We start from the raw sequence: 13,938 nt of genomic DNA on the forward strand, positions 1-13,938 counted from the left end.
GCTCACCCACGTCCCTTCCCACAGCCAACACACAGGAGCTCTGCCCGTCCATTCAAGTTCATTTTTCTCACATCTGAAGGGCTGAACGTGCAGAGGTGTGAGGTTGACACCTCTGCCAAACACCAGTGCCCAAAAAGGTCGGGCAGGTGGCATTAGCACACCCTGACACATCCCCACCTTTCCTGCTTCTCACTTACTTACTTGAGATTTCTTTTTCTAATGTTTTATATATTTTTTTAAGTGGCCAGAGCAATACCGTGGATTATATCATATGAAACACACACTGGCTGTCAATCAAAAAGGGAGTGCTTTGGTCAGGAATAATCAGGGGTTTTGTTTCCAACATTAATGAAGTGGCTGGAATAGCAAACATCTGCCAAGGGGACTCAAACCCCGAGCAGCTGTTGGAGCCCCCAGACCTCTTCCCATGTAGGACAGCCCTGCTGCTGAGTACTTCTCCCTGAGGTCTCCGTGGGGCTGAGAAATGGGGCCATGCAGGAGGGTGGGAAGGGAAAGGCATGTCAGCAGGGTTCGGAGGGCAGACGCTGTGACGTGGGTTGTGTGCATGAGCCCAGCACCCACGCTCCACAAATGGCCTCATGTGAGCCAGGCCCAGGATTCCTGCACGTGTCCTTTCCAAGAGGGAAGGGGGCTAATCCCAGGGAAATGACCCTGCGGGTGAAGCTGCTTTCGGTGTGTGTGAGGCCAGAGCCAGGACTCAGCGCAGTCGCACCCAGCTATCAGAATGCATGGCAGGACACCTGCTGACGCAGGGTTTCTGCAGACGTTTGTTTTAACCCCAGCCCTGGTGCTGCCAGGTACAGTCAGCACTGGAACCCACTGATGCTTATGGAGGTCTCAGGTCAATTTTGTTCTTGTTCTAAATTCCTTTCACCCCATCTAAAGGACAAGGATTTTTTCCTCCAGCCCCTGCCATTGCCACATTTAATTGCTTTTTGCAGTGAAAACCAGTGGGATCTCAGCATTCACCCAACACAAAGGGTTTCTGATGTCTGCACAGTGTGAGAGAAAACGGCGCTGCTCAGAAAACAGTCAAACCAGGAGGGTGTAAAATCTCCCTACGTGCACATAGAATTGGGTAAACCTAAGGAACCCCTTTAGTGCTCTGCTCCTCTGAGAGAAACACTGCTCGAGGCAGACAGACACCGGGCAGAGTGTCCATCCCCCAGCCCTGGGAGGCCTTTGTGAAAGCAGGAGTACACAGGACAGGAGAGAAACTGCAGTCTTTGTTGGCTCTGAACTCTGCCTTGGCTCCCGTGCAGACAGCAAGGAGACACTGCTGGGCACCGAAGTGTGGATGTCATAGAAATTGCAAAGCAGAAAGGTAATTGCATATGCTCACGCACAGCATTGGCTTCGGGGAGGCTGTTGCTTCCAGCTTATCTCTACAAGCAAATTTCTCTCCTGGCCCAAGTGAGTGCTGAGCAGGATTGCTGCTGGTCCAGCTGTTCCATTGATTTCTATTTCTCCCAGCTATGGAGCAGGTCTTGAATCTTTACAATGACTTCTCCTGTCACCTCTAAATCTGTCTGCAGCCTCTGTGAGTGTCAGGAGACCTCGCACAGAGCCAGGCTGATCCTCCTCCTATTCCCACTGCAGTGCTCCAGCATTTCTAACAGGTTTGTTCCTTACGTGACAGACCTGGACGGGCAGCAGCAGCACTGCAAATTAGCCCTTATGTGGTCAGAATAAACTGGGGCTTTGGAAATCTCCTTCAATAAAATGACACCAACAGCTGAGCCATCAACAGGGACTCCTTCATTTCACAACTTGCTCTTCTGCCAGCCCTAAACCTAGCCTCCTTTGCTCAGAACCACCTTTTATCGTCTCACCACATGGGCTGTGATGGTCCTTAGAAGGGACATATGGACAAGGTCTCAGAGAAACGGAGGGGGTGGGTCCCTCTGAGCGCTCAGGACAGAGCCAGACCTTCTCACCACACTTCTCTCCAGGTCAGGAGTAGTCAAAATCTCAGTGTTTTCCTCCTGTGATCTTGTTTTGCCCCCCTCCACAGCAGCACTGAAGGTGGTGAAGGCGTACTGCTGCTTTCCCAGCTACCTCTTTGCAGGGGTAGGCACTACCTCCTCTTTTTCTGAGCCCCATGATTACCAAAATCAAACCCAGTTCTGCCACCGGTGCTGGCAGAGCTGTTCTCATGCGCTCCCAGGGGTGTTGCCTTACCCTACTCAGGGAACCAAGGAACATACCAAATCAGACTGAATAATTCATTATGAATCGGAGACAGAACTGGCAGAAACATTTAGAGAGACATTTATGGGGTGGCTCTGATTTCTGGGTGTTGTATCGATGCCACGTACACCTGAGCTGATGCCAAGGAACATATGGCATCTTTCAGCACGCGGGGATTTGTTTTTTCATGCTATAGCTAAGAAGCTAGAATCTGGACTTGTAAACTAGGGCTAAGGAGTTTGGGAGCGGCAAGCAGGAATGCAGAGGAGCACTCTGTGTCATCCTGAGCAGCAGAACACTGGGGGGGGCTCACTGTGGGGCAGAGGGAGCAGATCACAGCAGTCATGGATAAGGCCTCCATGGGGCAAGACAACTGTTCCTGCCACCATCCTCAACACAACTCAGCGTCTGGTTTGGGCAAGACAGGTGTACCCCTCCCCCCCCCAGTATTCACCACAAATATTAATGGGACAATCATTTGGACAGTGCCCTCTGTAATGTGCTTTAGCTTCTGGTTTGCCATGAAGAGGTCAGGCAGTTAGACCAGATGTCTTTGCAGGTCCCTTCCAAAGGAAATACTCTGTTCTCAATAGTGGTTTCCTCATGAATCCTTTTGTCCAGGGAACTCCATGCTGCACATCCATTTCTTCATCCCACCTGCACTACTGCCCTCTCCAGGATCTCAGTGAAAACCAAGGCACCTCTCCATATGGCCAAGGTAACAAAAATCTTATTTAAACCACTTTTCTGCAAGGATTAGAGACAAAAGTAAGGGGCAGCATCTGATCTCATGAGTGTATCAGTGTGTGGGATTGGAACATTTTTGAAAGTCTCCCCCAGTTTTTGGCATGGTAAGCTTCCCAAATTTAACACAGCTTCACTCTAATCCATGCTCCAACCTAATTTGGGTGAGGATCCACATCTGAATGCTCACTGCTTCATCCAGCTTTGCCTAAGGCCCATTATTTTTGCACAAGCCTTGCTAAATCTCTGCCAAACTGGATGGTAGTGTGAAAAAAATGAAAATATTTCCAAGTCCTTCTATAAAAGGGAGCAGGATGTTTTGGCATTCTGTGACTGATGCTTTATTCATTATTCACAAGGATTATATCTGTTTGTTTTCTTTTTTTTCTTTTTTTTTCCTTTTCCTACATGACAATTTACCTGAAAGCAGAGAAGAAAAAGGATCCCAAACCAATAGAGCAGAAGTATGTCTCCAGTCTCCATAGAGACACCAGAAAAACACTATGATCATGTGGGTTGTACACAAGAAGCCTATTCATACTGGAATGGGTGGTGTTCCAGGATGTTAAGTAATTTTGACAATCTGCCACTATCTCAGCCTGCAATAAGCCTGGAGGGAGTTATTGATGCCATCAAGTGCTGATCTGTATAAATGGTTTCTAGACAGCCTCCTTCATTCTTGGCTTTGCAGGACCCTGGACCTGCAGACAGATCTCAGCACGGCCATCTGGAAGCAACCAAGGCCTCCAACTCCAGAGAGCACCCAGGCTGCTCCTAAGAGCTCTGGCTCTGTCTGCACCAGTGTAGCTCTGGTTAACTGGCCCAGCCTGTGGCCCCAACAAAGCAGCTCCTACCTGTGAGGAACAGCAACAATCAGCTATAATGCAATTGCCATGCAGTATAATTAGGACATTAAAATACACATTGCTGTTAAGACCCTGGTGCCATCGGTTAAGCCCCAGAGCTTTTACTGTTTTATCAGTGTAAGTGGGAGAGTAACACATCGAACAACTGGTGCATATTTCCAATCCCTTTGCATTTAGGGGGAATCTGAATCCCCATTTTCTCACCAGCCATAACCTCATCTTTAGAGGGACTCTGAGCTTTAATTCTCTCCCCACTACGTATTTCCATGGCTCTCAGAAGTGCTCCTGGCAGCCCTTCGATGGCATTCGCACAGCCCTGCTGCCCCACGTGCTGGATCCCACCAGGAGCACTTAGCTTGGATTGCACAGACCTTGTTTGCAAGGCAGGATTTCTTTTCCTTTCACCTATCCCAAAGATATCTCAAAGCAGATGTAATTTAGCTCTCGCTTGCTACAGACAGCGATTGAAATACTCCTTTAGCACAGAAAAGCAAGCTCCCAGCTCAGCCTGGCAGCTTGATGCTGCCTGCCTTCCCATTGCCAGCAACCTTCCTGTCCTGTGAGCATTCCTGCCTGCTTCTCTATTGCTCCACGCTTAAAATCCCCCATGGCCTGGCTCCATCTTATTCCCACAAACCTCTTCTCACTTTGATTAGAAGAGCAGCATGCCCACTCTGCTGTATTCCCACCCGTGAGCACTACCCAAGGCTCATCGTGCCAGCTGTGCCATAAAAGGGGGACAAGGGCTGCCTAGAGAGGGTTGTAATACTTGGGAACAGGCTCCAGTTTGACACAGATAAATCCCGTTTCATTGCCTGCAATGGGACTAAGATGGGTGATACAAGATAGAAATCTGTCCCGTAATCCAGATGAGGTAAAGCATGAGGATAATTACAGCTAATTTGATCTCTATTGTCTCCTGGCTGAGTGGAGGCCATTTCTTAACAGTAAAGACTTGCTTGGTGTTTAGGGCAGAATCCTTGTGAGAAGTTGCCTCTAGAAACTCGTGGTGAGTTCTTGTGCATGCAGTAACAGCAGAGTGATGGCAGCCCCTGTCTGGAAGAACACAATGGAGACTTGAGATGTTCTGGTGAGCCACAAAGTTGTTGGGGGAATTGAAGATGGAGCATTCCTGGGCTGGTGGTGTTCGCGGCTGTTACTCCCATGGTGCTTCACAAATAAATGACCTCAGCCCTAAAATGAGCAATTTTAACTGTTCTAAGCATGTGCAAATGAAGGATGGCATTATCAAAGGACACACTGGTCAGGAGTCTTGGACTCTTTCTGACCTTTTCACACCACACTACAAAGCTGAAGACCAGCTTTCAGGTTGGAATAACGGAGATCTTCTGGGACAGCCTTCAATGGGATCTCCAGAGCTTGGTTTCCCATTGAATATAGAGCCTCTGGATTAGGAGAGAGGTCAGCACAGCTCCCCTAGCTTTTCAATTAAGGTATCAGCTTCCATCAGCTGGGAGTGCCTCCTCTGCATGCCCTGCTGCTGAAGCAGGCTGGAGCTGGTGGTGCTGGCAGCATGAGGCACTAATGAACTGGGCTTAAAGATGCAAAGGTGGAGAAGAGTATATCACTATATCAAACACAAGGTGGTGTGTGTGATTGGAACAGATAGCACTGTGGTGCAAAGGACACAGGAGCCCAGCTGCTGGCTAAAGAGGCAAGAAAACAAACCTTGCTTTGGTCTGCTTCGGCCTCGGATGACACCCAACCTGTGTTCAAACACTGAGACAGGGCTGCTGTGTTCCCGTAACTGATTGACTCTCATTTGGAAGCGCAGGGTTGCAGACACACGGGTTGTTCATGTTAAAAGACAGGCAACACGACTCTTCCATAAAAGTCCAGCAGGCAGACACATTAACCCCTGTAATCCCTTCCTGTGGTGTACATGACGCCACCTAGATTTATTAATTAAACCCTGTTATCCGGTGGCCACTGTCAATTAAGCATTTCCTTATAACTTATAACGAGGGCTCATTCATTAGCAAATGTTTCCATTACATTTAAGGCTATGAATCTCTCTGAAGACTTTTCTTCCCCAACAACGATGACACTTTGTTGTGGTTTGGGATCCTGGGTAAAGGGAGCAGTAGAGAAGCAGAGAATGGATCTGTTGCTGAACTGAACAGTTGATAAACAATCACTGTTGTGCTCTAGGAAGGCACAGCATCATCCACAAACGACTGTTTTAGGAGATGAATGTGGCTCCTGATGCTGCCCCTTGCCAGCCCTGTGACCCCAGGAAGTTGCAGCATGCCCTTACCTTTCTCATTGCTGTTCTCTGCTCATCCAGATCTCAGCATTTCTGTCTCACTTCCCATTGCAAGCAGTTCTTTCACTTTGCCAGCTTACTTGCACCGTATCCTTACACTTTCCAGATGAAGCTATGAGGTTGTACCTAGCTTTGCTCTGCCTTGCATCCTTTCTTGCCCACAATTATGCCTCCTTGCCCCGATTCCAGACCTCTCCTGTCTGGAAGTCAGGGAAATCCTCTGTTCCTGAGTGCATGAAGTCCACCCCTTCCTTTGGAATGAACACGCTATGTATTGATTTGCTGTAGGACTCACCGAGCACAAAGGGAGGAGTGAGAAGCAGTGAGACTCCTGACTCTGTGAGTGTGCCTTGACTCTGACAAACCTTGACCCAACTGCCGAGGAACTCGAGCAGCAGAAGGCGGATCAAAAAAGCACCAAAAGCTTCAGTCAAACACAATCCATAATAATGAAACCGTTACGATTTTAAAGGAGTACCCAAAGTCCCATCAGACCTGATGAGACATTTAGATCGCTGTGCTCAGGTAAAATACAAATTAAAAGGACCCAATAGAATAACGAATCCCCTCCGAAGGTTTACCAAGGGATCTCCCCAGATGCTGCCTGGGGAAAGCTGCAGGGCTGCCTGCACCCATGGCCATGGCCGGGCTGCGTGCTGCAGTGCTGCGGCAGCTGCTGGGAGATGGAGCTGCAGTTCCCTCTTCTGGCAACACGCGTGGCTGCAAGCCGTGTTTGGGTTGATTTCTTGGGTTAATCCGTGAGAATAAAGCCCAGAGCTTGCCACACAGATCAGAAACAGTGTGTGCCAGGAATAAAACCAAAGCCCATCTGCAGGTAAGTGACAAGCAGCTGAAAGAGTTAAACCCAGCCGGTGACTTGTTGGCTAATGTAACCTGGAAATGACTACTGGTATTGCAGTGGTGTTATGCCTTTGAAACAGTGATCTTCAGCTTTATAACCATTCCACTGAGCCTCCTGGAGGGGCTCCTTTGCTGCCAGAGGGCAGTTTCAGAGCCTGGAAATAGATGGGAGTGGGAACTTGGATGTCAGGCTGCAAAGCTGCTGAGCAGCAAATCCTGAAAGAATCCCACAGAAATGATCCAAGTGAGACAGTGCCCCACTCCCAGCTCCTCTGCAGCCAGACTGAGCAAAGGAGCTGTTGCTGCGGAGTGCTTGGAAGAGATGACCTTATCAAATCAAAATCACTGGGAAAAGAAGACAATGCCATCTGGCTGCTCCTGAGAGAGCCAGAGACCACGCTGGCACTATCTGAGGCAGCCTGTGCACTCATCCTTCCCCACGCATTCCTGGGACATTTCTAATCATAACTGTGAATGGCATCCCGCAGCGCCTTTTTGGGATCAGGTTCCCTCTATAAATGCCCAATCCTGTGTCTGGAGGGCACAGAGCTCCCACTGAAGGCAGCTAAAGCACAGCCTGACTCGGTACTGTTTCACACCGGGCCCATTAACAACGAATTCGTATAACTCAGACTTTCAGAGCACTGAATCCCACCTATTCAAAGTTGCCTTTTTGTGTGGAAGCCAGCAAAAGACAAGGGGGAAAAGGTGACACACTCCTTCTCTTTTTTTTTTTCTTCTGAATTGTTCTACAGTGACATATGTTTATAATCAATTAAGGAGAACCAAACAATAGGATTATTTTTAAGAAGCCCACTTTTCTTTTTCCCCTTCTGAGCGTCGGCATGTTCACACAACACAAAATGGATTGAAGTGATAAGGAGTAACTCAGCACATGGCCCTGTCTGCTCGGTGTATTATCATGCATTCCTATCTGACTATCTAATCTAAGATGCTTTTAAAGGACATCATCAAAATATCTAAGAGCTGCTGCAGGATCTAATTACTAATCTTCAGGAAGAAATGCTGGCTCTGCTGCAAAGACGGAGTGAGTACCACCCCCTGAAGTCTTTATGAAGCAAAGAGGAGGAAGGCTGCAAAGCACACGTGTGCAAAACACAGAGCTGTGCTCTTGTGCCTAAGTCTGGGAGCACTTGGTGCATGATGCAATGTAGAACTATTGTTCTGTCTGAAACTATGGTGCTATTTGACACTGCACGATCCCATGAGTCACTAAAACTGCGTTGTACCACTTCCAAGGAATGGTTTATATTGGTCTGTGTTATTCATCGCTTTCTTAATTGCTTGGCTTTCCTTTGAGCACATTACCGTGGAATTTGGGTGCCCTACAAGTGCTGGTGGAATCACTCTTGCAGTGTCCACAGATCACACAGCACCAGCATTCCCTTTATGTGCACAGAATTGGAGGCAGAGATGAGAGATGAGATTTGTCCGGGGAAATAAGAGCAATTTTCAGAGCGATGCTCCAAATTAAACTAGATGCCTTGTGTCCTAGTCCTTCCCTGCAAGATCTCTGCTCACCTGATAGAGCTTTTTCCCTCATCTCCTGACAAGCCAAGGACAGGTTCTCCACTCAGGCCAAATAAAATTATAGCCACTGCCTGCATCCTTCTGCACAAAGAACTTAATACAACTCAGAAGTGCAATAGCTCATGGCAGTGCAATCTTAGGAGCAGATTTGCTGCTTGCTGTGTACAATAGAGGAACAGAAGTCTGGGATGAGTCTTCCATGCTTGTTATAGAAACTGCCTTGTCTAATTCTAGTTTCCTCTTTTCTTCTGCTCCTTTTTATCTAAGTCACTACTGGCCTTACAGTCAGTTCCTACATATCAGGAATATCCTGTGTATCCCTATTCCTGGACAGCTCTTCATCACAGGCAGTAATGAACTCATTAATCACACCCATGTGTCCCAGGAGGAGAACTTGCTTGAAGCTCTTCACTTCAGCTCAGTCCACGCACCATTCCTCAGCTTTAAGTCACAGTCTTATTTTCCTCAAAACACTGCAGGTGTATCCAGGTAGGACTACCCAGTCTCACCTCAAAAACTGACATTCAATTTCTTCCATGGGCAAAATTGTAACTCCAGGTCTCTTCTCAGTGTTCAAGTCAGGCTCTGTATCAAGCAAGAGCAACATATTGGGAGTGTTACAGCACATACAGTAAACGTGGACCAATCAAGGCATTCTTGAACTGCCCTTGTTACCAATTTTGGGGTGAAATCATACCGTCAGGAAAACATCCACAGAGCTATCATCCAACAGCATCACGAAACAGAGAGAGCACCCATCTGAGATGTGCCACTGCAAAATAGAAGGTTAAGGAGCAATGTAAATGTGTTCAGCTTTAGTTTCCAGCACGCTGCTGTCCTGCTGAGATGCACAAGATGCATGGACAGACCAAGCTGCACAGGTGAACCGAGGCAGCCACTCCTTCCACCAGCCAGCAACCCGGAGCCCCTGCTCCAGGGGTCAGGAGCATCATCCAAGCCAAGGGAGGCTGCGAAAATAAAAGAGCAAAATGTCCCTGGGCTTTGCTGAAGGATTCCAGCTGAGTATCTGCACCAGAACGGGCAAAATCATCACCATATGGTGTCTTCCACCTCGCATCTGTTTCTTTCTACCCTACTGTTGTTATTATCATTATGGCTATTTTTTGTTCTGCAACGCAGCCGATGCTTTTCCAGGGAGAGCACCCCACCAGGATGAGCACCCCCAGTGCTGGATGCTGAATCACTCTGCAATGAAAACTGTCCATTGCACTGAGATCTAACAATCTGATGGTATTCTGTGACTCTGGAGGCACCCCACCCCAATATAACACCTTTCCCATGCTATCAGCTTCTGTGCAGGAGGGAGAGGGAATACCTCGGTGCAACCACCAGCCCCACACGAAAACACAAGCGAAGCAAAAATCAACGGCAAGCTCAGCGTGCTTAGCGTGGGGATGCCGAGCAGGCGAGGAACAGCAGAGGGAGGTGTCCGGCCAGGCATGAGACAGCTGAGACGAACCCTGCCCCGTGCTGCTGCGAGCTGCATCACGAAGGTCCGTGTGGGTCCATGTCCCGCACTGCCCTCTTCCTCTGCGGGACTCTGAAAGTAATTGTGCTTAAGGAAGCAAATGGTTTTATAGGGAATATCCAGAGGCAAAGCTTTGTGCTTCAGACAACTGAGAGCTCCAGGAAGGCTGTGGTGAGGGGAGGGATGTGTAAAAGGCTTTGCCCTTTGGGGGCACTTTTCAACGCTTCTGAACTCACCCCCACCACGCAAGTCTGAAGGAGAAAGACACTGGTGCCACAGAGGAGGATGGAGCTCTGTTTTCTCAATGCACGGATGCTCTCAACAACCAGAGGTCCCGAAGAGCACATCTGGAATCACTTACAGCAGCATCTGGAAACTGTCACGAGCTGCAATGAGACGCAGTTGCTTAATTCTGGGTCTGTATCCTCTGCCACTGTGAAGCTGTCAGTGGCCATGCAGCCTCCTGGGCACAGATCCCAGCACACCCCTCTGCATTGCACTCATCGCATAGAACACTTGTCAGCATCAGCTTTACCCTCAGCTCTGCCCTGACCATGTCCAGCACAAGTAATAGCCCATGGTAAGATCACTGTTACAGCAGGAGGAAAGGAAGGAAAAGGAAATTACTCAATAAGTCCCACAGAGAATGACAGCCCCATAATACTCCCACTTCATCTCTGCATCAGACACAACCGAGGGTTTCATTCCACAGCATCAAATACAGAATAAATAGACTCCTCATGAAAGACAATCATTTCTGTTCCCTTATCTCTTTCCCAGCACTGATGCTTGCTTCTGGAAATGAAGGAGTTAAGCAGACTGTGCCGTGCATTTTCCTCAAAGCACAAAGGGAGACAGGCTAAGGATTCTTGCCATTATCCCTGTGCTGAACTTCAAGGCTGAACTTCCTCTGGAATAATTTTCATCTTCCCCTTCCGCCTCCAGCAATGCCCTGAGGTCACTGTCCCAACCCTGGGTGGATGGGATCATAGCAGGAGAAGTGGTGACTCTGTGCAGGGAACTGCTTTGGAGTGGGATGGTGCTCCCTGAATTAACAGGAATCACAGAAACATGAGAAAAAATGGAATAAAAGTAGTAGAAACTATAGAGGAATGCTGAGAAGCTCTGGGGAGAGGAGGAAATGTGGAAGTACATCAAGACAGATGCAACAGTAGCTCAAGGGGGGCAAAGGAGACATGCAGAAAATGCAAAGGAATGGTAGAGGAATCATAAAACCAGGATTCCAGAGAATATATCTTAGAGTTCAGCTCATGCTGCAATAAACATCCAGATGGCTGTGTATCCCAGAGAGACGCTGCTGGGAAAGGAAACAGAGAGGGAAAGAGGGGGAGAGAGGGGTCACTTACACATGACTCTTCCATTCCCAGTGAAAGAGGAAAAGGAAATGTAGATTAAGGGAGGTCTTCAGGCCTCAGCACTGTCTGAGCCAGCACAGGCACAGGAGGCAGAAGCCAAAGAATGTCTTTGAACCTCTCTCGTGCCTGCATATTTTTCTAGCCCTCTTCCTATCTCAGCATTTCAGCCCCCTCTTTTCCCACTCACACCAGCCCTCTCTCTGGTTCTGACAGTCTCTCCTCCCTCTCCAGAGCCTTACAGCAAGGGCAGATTTATAGCACTGTAAGCCACACGTTATGGCATTGCATCCTCTCTTCTCTCTCCTTTAGGGTCTCCTTCACAGGTCACAGTAAAACAAATGGGAACAAACTAGACAAGCCCTCACTCTTTAAGAAGTGCACTCTAGCAATCCCAGAGATCCACAGGGTCTTCCACAAATCCATGTTCCCTGTGGAAAGGGGATAAATGAACACTCAGCTTATAAAGCCATAACAGCTGAACTTCTCGTGCCAAGAGATACAAGTATGAGAAATACAGTGAATTTAGCACTGTGTTAATTGGCCCCAAATAAAACCATCTTGGCATACTCAGCTCTCATTCTGTGATCTTGAGCCTCTCCTCTGCCCTTCCTGTATCTCAGTTTCCCCAGATATCAAATAGGGAAGAATGCTGATCTACACGCATACAAGACCCCCAAGACTCTGCATTGAAAACATTAAACCAATTTAAAGAAGCACCATTGGATGAATCAGTATTAGTGTCTTCTCTAAGGCACTGAAAGCTCCAGTCCTTTGCTCAGCTGTGTAAGTAAGAAACATCACTGAACACCGAAGCAGGAGGACTTTTCTAGGGGTGTTTGGTTGTTTCTTACTAGGCTCTTTTTCTTCTGTTGTCTGTAGGTCTTACCCACTGAATTTGGGCTCTCTGACCCTGCTCAGCTGGGATGCACCAAGGAGATGCTCACAGTGAAGGAAGTGAGATGTGAGCCCTCCATTTGGGCTCACCATGCACAGGCAGGAAAGGCAAAACCAGAACCACCAGGTGCCTCAGCCAGCTAGTTATATTCAGAGAAGGGGAAAAAAAAAAAGGACCATGTTTTTGCTTTCTTTTGCTCTTTGTTCTCTGTGTTACCTACTTTACCGTGAATAAGGTGTTCTTTCTTCTAAGCATTTTATTTTTAGCACTGCTGTTAGTAAGTTGTTTTCCCTTTTGCACGTGTCTGCCTTCAGATGGAGATGAAAGTCTGCCACGAGGAAAGCGTTGTGAGTACGGCTGTCCCTGGGTGCTGGCGTGACGGGGCGCAGCGCTTCGAGATGTCAGCACTTTTAGGGCTGTTTGCTTTCATCCTTGCTTCAAATCTGTTTTAGAAGCTGCTGAGTAAGCAGCAAAAATAGAGATGAGGTGATGGGGGTGTGCAGCTGAGGCAGGAGCATCACAATAAACTGCCACAGTACCTTGTGAAGTGGATGTTTTGCACTGAGACTGCTAAACACACTGCAGATGCCTTCACCTTCACTTCAACCTGGTGAGCAGGAGCTGAATGTTAGCAGAAAGAATAGTTTCATGGGTAAGATAGCAAACCAGATGCTGCAGATTTTATATACCATCTCTAGTAAGTCACTGTGTGATAACTCATCTGGAGTTATCACTCTGCTCTGCCTGGCAGCTCACCTTGGCTGACAGGTGAACAGAGTCCAAGAAAGAGAGAGAATGCAAGGAAGGATAATTACTCTGAGTCAAAACAATTGCAGCACAGGATTTTTTTTTGTCTTTCTGGGCTGTAGCAGTAACTGAGACAAATGTTCTTCTCTCAGCCATACTTCTCCATCAGCCGTGTCAAATGTACTTTGCTATCAGCCATAACATTTGCAATGCTTTGTACGACTGAACAGCTCAAGGTATGCGAGCTCTGCAATGAGATCTGCCCTAAATTCCTTCCCAGTCCTGCTTTTGAAGCCAAGATTCCCTGTTTCCTTGCTAATATTATTATAGGTTCAGACTGCAACATCATAACATAAAGTCTGAACTACATCCTCATTGGGGTTTTCCTTGATGGGGTATTTTTATTACCATCTGTTCTGCAGAAACATCTCAGATTCTCAGTCACACACCTCAGTTTGGCAGTGCTGGCTGCTGTGTGCTCACAGAACGACAACGGCCCTTCCCCAGGGAGGTTTATTGGATCAGACATACTGAATCCTGCTTGTGACCTGCACACAACTAGTCCTGCACCTTCAGAAGTGACTGATGCCTTCAAACACCCAACCTGTGGTTCTTCATTCTTTGGCAGCAAAGCCAAACCATGCAAAACACAGACCACACTGAACTGCCAGTCTGGAAGATAGGTCCTTCTCGTGGTGAAGCTTTTCCCTGTGAAAAGGTTTCAGCCCATTATAACTGCTGAAAACTTCCCAGGAGATAATGCCAGCGAACTGGGAGGAGCCTCCCAGACACACATTTCTCATAATTATCCACCATTTGGATTATTCTTCATGTGGCACTTTGTTCCCAAACTGGACACCATGCAGCACAAGTACAGTGACGCAAAACCAAAACGAAATAACACTGCCACC

Source organism: Cyrtonyx montezumae, unplaced genomic scaffold (genome assembly GCF_038088225.1).
Source record: "Cyrtonyx montezumae isolate F1298 unplaced genomic scaffold, pur_monq_1.0 scaffold_22, whole genome shotgun sequence".
NCBI classification, from domain to species: Eukaryota; Metazoa; Chordata; class Aves; order Galliformes; family Odontophoridae; genus Cyrtonyx; species Cyrtonyx montezumae.